Source organism: Nicotiana tomentosiformis, chromosome 8 (genome assembly GCF_000390325.3).
Source record: "Nicotiana tomentosiformis chromosome 8, ASM39032v3, whole genome shotgun sequence".
Classification (NCBI taxonomy): domain Eukaryota; kingdom Viridiplantae; phylum Streptophyta; class Magnoliopsida; order Solanales; family Solanaceae; genus Nicotiana; species Nicotiana tomentosiformis.
This window is the reverse complement of record NC_090819.1, coordinates 98,366,068-98,374,745: the sequence shown is the minus strand read 5'-3', so window position 1 is coordinate 98,374,745 and position 8,678 is coordinate 98,366,068. Positions and strand designations below refer to the sequence as shown.

Below are 8,678 nucleotides of genomic sequence, written 5' to 3'. Positions count from 1 at the left end.
TTTGGGGTTAGTCACCGACTCTTATTCATTCGACCTTACCACGTTCGGTTCCATTCTGCGGGTGATTTCTTGGGGTGGATCGGGTTCAACCCTTCTCGGTGCCTGGGTTTGGCTCTACAATTGCGCTATCGCCACCTGTTGAGCTTGCAGCATTTCGAAGATCATGCGCAGGCTAATCCCGCCTTCTTTAATATTTTGTGTGTTTCAAGCTGCATATCGGGCTCCACCATGGACGTTATTTTCAGGGTCGGTACGCAAGTTCGCGTCGATGGCCTCATGTGAATTTACATCAATTGGATCCGCAGTCTAAATTCCAACGACATCAGCAGGTGGCCCCGCATTACCGGGCGCCATGTTGTTATTCTCACCTTGATGACCGGCTTCGTTATCGATATGTAGAGGTTCTAATAGAGAGTTTGTCATTTTTGGCCTGAAATCAAAGATACTTCAAAGAGCAAGTGTAAAGTAGTGTGTGTTATGAAGATTTGTATCAAATAACCACTATTATCCTTAGCCTCACGGTGGGTGCCAAACTGTTTACCCCCAAAATCGGATAACAATTGAATTTATACGTGGTTTTAAGGATACGTGATCCAATTTGATACAAAGCGGGAAATCAGGTTTAATATGGAAGAATGAATAGAAAAATAAATACAAACCATGCAAATTGAATAACTCAAGCCTTATAGGATTAACCTCCTTCGAATTTAGGAGAGATATTGCCGGAATATTATTGAAGCCAAAACAATATGAACAAAGCTGAAAAAGATAGTATGTTGTTCTTTTAAGTATGTTACAATGTGTCCAATGAATTACTCCATTTCCTTTATATATACGGGGAGATGAAACCTTTAAGACATTATTTTATAAGAAATTGTGTAGACTGTTGGCTCTCTTTTTGACTTAAACCCGTAATTTTCGCCATAATGATTGGTCAATGGCGAGAATCACGGATAGTTGTCGTGTGAGTGGGTAAAGCCTTTCTTTGAGGCCGTTAGAAACGAGGTCGGTCGTGCCCTTAATAAGCTCGAGGGCAAATCTGATAGTTTTGTTAGAACTTTGACCCTCGATATCGAGCTCAGTTACATCTGTAACTTCGATCTCTTATGTAGGTGCCGATCCTTGACCTATTTTTTCAGATGCCTCGATCGAGCATAGAGCTCGATTCTACCCGTATACAATAGTTCTCGGATAAAGATGAAGGATTTCATCTTTAAAGTAATTTGGTTTTAATAATTGATATCAGGAGCCAATATCATGTTAATTCATTGAGAATTAGTTATGAGATTTCCAAGAAAATATTCCCGGCACCTTTTTGTTTCTAGAAAAATTATTTCGGAACGTTCTGCTTTGGGATTACATGGGTTACCCTAGTTCAAGAGTTATGTTACGTTGCATGATTGCAAATAACAAATTCATGATTGTTTAATAATTTCAAGATAAATTAAGTTGATGCCGAATTCAACTTCAAAATTTTTGTTTCGGCTTTTAGCCAGGGAGTAAAACCCATTGTTTAGCAACAGAAACTTATTTGGTTCCTTATTTGTTTTTCAATATAAAAAAAAGGGGCTGTTTCTTGGTGGTGGCGACGGTATAAGCAGCAAAGTGGTAACCTACTGATTTGTATAAAGTTGTTTTATTTATATGAATATGAATGAAAATTCAATAATTTACGGAGCAAATATGGTGGTGCCGCTATTGCAATATATAAGATTAATATATTTTCTAAACTGAATTTAGAGTGGAGGTTCTGCCTCCTTTTCAGCCATCATATTAGAACCCCTTTAAGGCCTTGGAAAAGTGAAGGTTCACCTCCCTTAAAGTCACCGGCCATAGAGGTTTATGGATTTGCATTCTTAATTTTCTTATATGGTACAATATTTTTGTTGTTGTCGGTTTACAGTAATTAAAAAGAAAAACAATTGAGTTCAAAAATAGAAGAAGGTTGGGTGATTCTACGGCATAACTGATTCATGAGGAAGTTTTCCTCCTATAAAATTTGATGCCAGAAAAGTGTTGGTAATCTGTGTTCAAAATCAGAAAATCATGTAAAGTAAAAGAGAAATAGAAATACATAGGAAGAACAACATTAAATCCGAGTCCACTGAATTCACAGTGTGTCCTTAAAGAATTTAATTCTCTCATTGTTGCCCAAGATATACGGTTTAATTCCTCCCAGGATAGAATGAAATAACTATTCTGTGATAGCGGCACTTCAAATCACAGAACTTCAGTGAACTCAACAAACAGAGCAAATCACACTTGACACTTATGTTTATTTAGAAAATAATGCAAGAATGTAGAAAAGAAGGGAGAAGATTTCAGATTTTCCATTTCCTAAAAATGAGGCCAAGCCTCTAAATTTATAGACAAAGGAAGGGTGATATGGAAAGGTGCAATCCAAAAGGTGTCTCTTCCATTTCCCATGTCACGTCCCATACTACCCCCTAGACGTGAATGGCACCCAACTAATACCACCTGCCAGGCGTACCCCTTGTGTTTAATGTTTAACCATTTACACAAACACTGAGAGACAAAGTGCAGGCCTAAAGTATTATTAATAATTAAAGAAGTAATAATTATCGCCCAATGCCTTAGTCAATCTATAGAAAGACCAACAATCACTCAAATAATAAAACTCTAGCCCAAATCCCATACTAAGATCATGGAGCATCTAATAGAGTAACATGAGTTTTATTGACAGGTATACAAACCCCAAAGAAAAAGGAAATAACTAACATGAGCTAGGTAAGTATGAAACGAAAGCCTCCACGAACAATGTGGTGGCTCATCTCAGCAATAGGATCCACTCGAACAACTCGTCAGCCACTAGCTCTATCTCCCGCAACGGTATCTGCATAGAGAAGCGAGTAAGGAGTGAGTTATACATAAATATAACACAGTAAGATCCTCGAACCGCTACTTTAAATACCTCTGGAATAAGTGTTAGAAAATACAAACACATCACAACACGAATGATATAGTAAATATGATAATTATACAATAACTCAATATATGTGTATCAACAGAGTTATTAAGAATTAACCAACAAGAGTACCCACTAAGGACTTATCATAATTGCAGTAAAAGAAATTTACCAACACACCTACAAGTTCACAACGGCACCACAATGCCTCAAATATGTAATAGAGCATACACAATGTCCCAACATTATGGCGCACAACCGTATCAAACTCAACATCATGGCACTCAGCCGTATCAAACTCAGCATCATGGCGCACAACCGTATCAAACTCAATATCATGGCGCACGGCCGTATCAAACTCAACATCATGGCACACAGTCATATAAAACTCAACATCGTGACGCACAGTCGTATCAAACTCAACATCGTGGCACACAGCCGTATCAAATTATCAAACTCAACATCATGGCGCACAACCGTATCAACTCAACACATGGCTCACAGCCGTATCAAACTATCAAACAACTTATTTTTTATTTTTATTTTGTATTTTTCATAAAATAATATATTTGCTGCTAGTCTAATACCACCGATTCTGCCAAGTGCACACTTATCTCAACACATGGATCGGACAGAAAAAATTTATTTTTAAAACGGGTTTTAAAAAAGCAAGCATCAAAGCTTAAAATCTCACTTACCTCACTAACGGAAAGTTCTCCAATCTTGCCACGCCTAGAACCCCAACCAAACGGCCTCCAATGGCCTTAATCTATTCAAAATATTGAATAACACATTCTAATTAGTTTAGATGTAAGATTCCCATGATCTTAGGGAAATTCAAAATCAAAGCCAACCCCCCGTGTAATTAATAAGAATCTGTACATAATAAATTATCAACCAAAATAGCCGAAACAGTGTTTGTCTGCGGAATGCATTACATATGATTCTTAATCTTCCCAACCTCATCATTACAATTCCTAAACATTGCCAACTCTTGAATATAATTACTCCTGATCATGAAAATCATGTTTAGATTCCTACATGTCATATGTTTAGTACCAAAAATTAGAATTAGGTACTGTTAGAATAAATTTCAATATACAAAGCAGTACACATTCTCACTTTAAAATTTAGGAACTCATTATTGCACAATCATTGTAATCTAATCATTATTTAGGTAAAGATAATAACCACTTTCTGCAAATTCAATATAATACACCCACGTAGGAACAAATCTTGCAAATACCTGATTTATATGACTATTTCATCCCCAAAATATTTCCCCATTAATCCCCCATCGTTAGTTACTAATTAGTATCCTAACATTAAACCCACGAAACAACACCATCAATATAGTTTTTCATAGGTTTCAATTGTACCAATCATTTGAGATCCCCAAATAGTATATTACCTGAACACTTGGATTTATTTCTCACCAAATACTCCTCACAAGGTTAGGCTTGAGATCCCCCACAATTGCTCCGTCAGTTTTCCGAAAATTTCTATTTGCCGTGTATTTTTTTTTCTCTTTCTTTGTATTAATCAAGACTACAATTTCCCTTACTCTGTATATTAGGTCTTGTCATGTGGGCCACCAGATAAAAATATATATATGGGCCTAGCTCTAACTTTTTACCACACACACACACATATATATATATATATATATATATATTTCCAATTACTTTATTACCCATTCCACATGTGTAATAATGAATTAGGCCCACTAACTATTTAAATAAATTTTAAAACTCTTAAGTTAGTATGTGTATATAGAATTTTCGGTTATTACACTCTCCCCCACTTAAACAAGCGTTCGTCCTCGAACGAGTTAGAAAGTGTACCTGACATCTCAAACAACTGGGGGTACTTTCTTCGCATGTCTACTTCGGACTCCCACGTAGCTTTCTCTGTAGGGTGGTTGCGCCATAATACTTTCACTGAAACAACCTTTTTCGATCTCAATTGTCGCACTTGCCTCTCAAGAATAGCTATCGGACCTTCTTCATAAGTTAAGTTCTCATCAAGCTCCACATCCTCTGCCTGGATCTTATGACTATCTTCGCGAATATATCGTCTAAGCATAGACACATGAAATACAGGATGAACCAAAGACAACCTCAGAGGCAAGGCAAGTTTATACGCCAGCGATCCGATTCGATCTAAAATCTCATACGGGCCAATATACCTCGGACTTATCTTACCTTTGCGCCCAAATCTCATGACTCCTTTCATAGGGTACACCTTCAAAAAGACTTTTTCTCATTTCATGAACTCCAAATCACGAACTCTCTTATCTGCGTATGATTTTTGTCTACCTTGAGCTGTCCGAAGTCGTTCTTGTATCAATGCAACTTTCTCCAAAGCTTGCTGAACCCAATCCGGACCTAATAGCTATGCTTCACCAGGTTCAAACCATCCAACTGGTGAACGACACTTACGACCATATAAAGCTTCAAATGGCTCCATCTGTATACTCGACTGATAGCTGTTATTATAACCAAACTCTACTAATGGCAACTGATCGTCCCAATGACCACCAAAATCAATTGCACAAGCTCTAAGCATGTCCTCCAAGATCTGAATAACCCGCTCGGACTGTCCGTCCGTCTGTGGATGGAAAGTTGTGCTCAACTCAAATTGAGAACCCAATGACTTCTGAAAAGATTTTCAAAACTCAGCAGTAAACTGTGCACCCTGATTTGATATTATAGAAATAGGCACACCATGAAGTCGAACTATTTCACGGAGGTAAATATCTGCTAACTGTTCTGCAGTGTGAGTAACTCGAACCGGTATAAAATGCGCGGTCTTTGTGAGTCTGTCCACGATCACCCATACTGAATCATGTTTTCTAAAAGTACGTGGCAACCCAACTACAAAATCCATAGTAATCCTTTCCCACTTCCACTCCGGGATAATTAAATTCTGCATCACACTGCCTTATTTTTTGTGTTCATATTTCACCTGCTGATAATTTAAGTAACTAGTCACATGTTTCAAAATATCATACTTCATACCTTTCCACCAGTACAATTCACGCAAGTCTTGATACATTTATTAGCACCTGGATGGATAGAGTAGCGGGAGTTATAAGCCTCTTCGAGAATCAACTGCTTTACATCACCTACCATAGGGATACACAATCTACCATGTCGACGTAACACACGTTCACTATCAATAGCAAATGACTTAACCCCACCATTCTGCACTCGGTCTCGGAGTTTAGCAAGATCGGAATCTTCAAATTGACGAGCCTTGACCTGTCCAACCAAGGATGATTGTGCTACCAAACCCGCAAGTAATCTGCCCGGCAATGTATGATCAATATGCACTCCCCGATTGGCCAACGCCTGAATATCCATAACCATAGGTCGTTCTTCAGTAGTAAATCAGGCCAAGCTACCCATAGACTTTCTACTCAAGGCGTCTGCCACCACATTCGCCTTTCCGGGATACTATAAAATAGTAAGATCATAATCTTTAAGTAATTCTAACCACCGTCTTTGCCTCAGATTCATATCTCTTTGCTTGAATATGTATTGTAGACTCTTGTGATCAGTATAGATTTCACACGGCTCACCATAAAGATAGTGACGCCAAATCTTAAGTGCAAATACGATCGCAGCCAATTCCAAGTCATGAGTTGGATAATTCTTTTCATGGTTCTTTAGCTATCGAGAAGCATAAGCTACTACCTTGCCATTCTGCATCAGCACACAACCTAAACTGACTCGAGACGCATCACAATAAATAGTAAGACCCCTTGCACCTGTAGGTAGTGTCAAAATCGGAGTTGTAGTCAACGCGATCTTCAATTTCTGAAAACTTTCTTCACACTCATTTGACCACTGAAATGCAACACCTTTCTAAGTCAATCGAGTCAATGGAGTGGCTATCTTTGAGAAACCCTCAACAAACCTTCTATAATATCCGGCTAGGCCTAAGAAGCTACGTATCTCTGTAGGAGTAGTGGGTCGAGGACAATCTTGAACTGCCTCTATTTTCCTTGGATCAACTTGAATCCCATCTCGTGACACCACATGTCCCAAAAAGGAAACTGTATCCAACCAAAATTCACACTTTGAGAATTTGGCATAAAGCTTTCGCTCCCTAACTGTCTGTAGCACAACTCTCAAGTGTTGTTCATGTTCTGCCTCACTTCGAGAGTAGACCAAAATGTCATCAATAAAAACGATCACAAAATGATCTAAGAATGGCTTGAATACCCTATTCATGAGGTCCATAAATGCTGTGGGGGCATTAGTAAGCTCGAAGGACATCACAAAAAATTCAAAATGCCCGTACCTGATCTGAAACGCTGTCTTGGATATATCCTCGGTATTAATTCTCAGTTGATGGTAACCCGATCTCAGGTCAATCTTTGAAAAGTGAGTTGCACCCTGTAGCTGGTCGAATAGATCATCAATATGTGGCAACGGATATTTATTCTTGATCGTCACCTTATTCAACTGCCTGTAATCAATACACATTCTCATCGTGCCATATTTCTTTTTAACAAATAACACAGGTGCACCCCAAGGCGACACACTAGGCCTGATCAATCCCTTATCAAGTAGCTCTTGAAGTTGAACCTTTAATTCTCTCAACTCCGCTGGAGCCATATGGTATGGAGGAATAGAGATAGGTTGAGTTCCTGGCACCAAATCAATACTGAACTCAATTTCTCTTGTCGGAGGCAGGCCAGGTAAATCTTCTGGAAACACATCAGCAAATTCTTGAACCACTGGAACACTATCAATAGTAACATCCTCAAAGCGCGTATCATGAACGGTAGCAATAAAACCCAAACACCCATTATTAATCATTCGACGTGCTTTTACATAGGATATTATCTTTCCCTAAGTCAGAGGAGTTATGCCTTTCCACACTAAACATGGTTCTCCAGGAAAATCAAAACGTATAAGCTTGGAATGACAATCAACTGAAGCATAACATGACGCTAACCAATCTATACCCATAATTACATCAAAGTCGGACATAGGCAATACCAGTAGATCAACTACGGTGTCCCTGCCATAAATAAATATCACACAATCTCTATAGACTCTATCCACAGATATAGTCTCCCCCACTGGGGTCACCACAATATAAGGCACAATAAGAGACTCAACTCCTCGTTCTAAGTATATGGAAAAATATGGAGATACATATGAATACGTAGAACCAGGATCAATAAGAGCGTAAGCCCCATAAGAACAGATAGTGATAATACCTGTGACTACTGCATTAGATGCCTTAGCATCCTGTCTGGTCATAGAAAAGAATCTCGGCGATCTACCTGCTCCCTAAGCAGCCTGTGCACCCTGTCAACCCTGTCCACGAGCAACCTGCGGAGCGACTCTAGCTGGCTGAGTCTGAGTCTATGTACCTGTAAACGTTCTCTGCGGCTGTGGAGTAGTATGGCTAGTAGTAGAATATCCCCTAGGACAATACTTAGCAATATGTCCTTTTTGACCACAAGTAAAACAAGCCCCATCTGTTCCAAAACAACGATCATTGTGATTTCTACCACAATTCGAATACCTCGGATGTTCACCTGACTGATATGAGCTATTATCCTTCCTCTGTATCTGTTGCTGTCCCTGTTTAGCTGGATAAGCACTCCTAGAAGACTGCACCACCGACTCTGACTGAGTAGGTCTGGACTGCCCATGATTAAAATCACTTTTGCCCCCAGATGGAGCTCCACTAAACCCGCCTGCGCTACGAGCCCTTTTGCTTTCTCGCT

General features: G+C 39.0%; 1 long non-coding RNA gene across 1 annotated transcript; it reads right to left on the bottom strand.

The window, feature by feature from the left end:
• Positions 1–2,680: 2,680 nt before the first annotated feature.
• On the bottom strand, positions 2,681–4,324 carry LOC117277539 (uncharacterized). The gene is made up of 3 exons (XR_004507839.2): positions 4,173–4,324; positions 3,625–3,695; positions 2,681–2,854 (listed from the first exon to the last, which is right to left on the bottom strand). It is a non-coding gene; the product is annotated as an uncharacterized lncRNA (long non-coding RNA).
• Between the last annotated feature and the right edge of the window lie 4,354 nt (positions 4,325–8,678).